At 33.5% G+C, this 203-nt stretch overlaps 1 protein-coding gene across 1 annotated transcript in view; it reads right to left on the bottom strand.

Annotated features, from left to right (window-relative positions):
- LOC119582385 (F-BAR domain only protein 1-like) overlaps nucleotides 1–203 on the bottom strand; it is an 8,297-nt gene that overhangs the window by 7,330 nt on the left and 764 nt on the right. The gene's annotated exons all lie outside the window — the stretch shown is intronic.

A 203-nucleotide genomic window follows, 5' to 3' on the forward strand; every position in this document is an offset into this window, starting at 1 on the left:
ACAGTCAATTATAACCCAATTTACAACAAAGGAAACAAGTTGAACTTTGCAATCACACGGAATATAGTTTTGAAATGTGATTTTAGTTGTAACACATTTCCACTCCACAGTTCCTTACATGTAATATTTTTATGAATGTGACAAGTCTGCAGACACACGTAACATGTGTTTGGATAACAAGTAAACAGATAAGCAGACAGAAC

The sequence above is a fragment of the Penaeus monodon genome, chromosome 15 (assembly GCF_015228065.2).
Source record: "Penaeus monodon isolate SGIC_2016 chromosome 15, NSTDA_Pmon_1, whole genome shotgun sequence".
Taxonomy (NCBI): Eukaryota; Metazoa; Arthropoda; class Malacostraca; order Decapoda; family Penaeidae; genus Penaeus; species Penaeus monodon.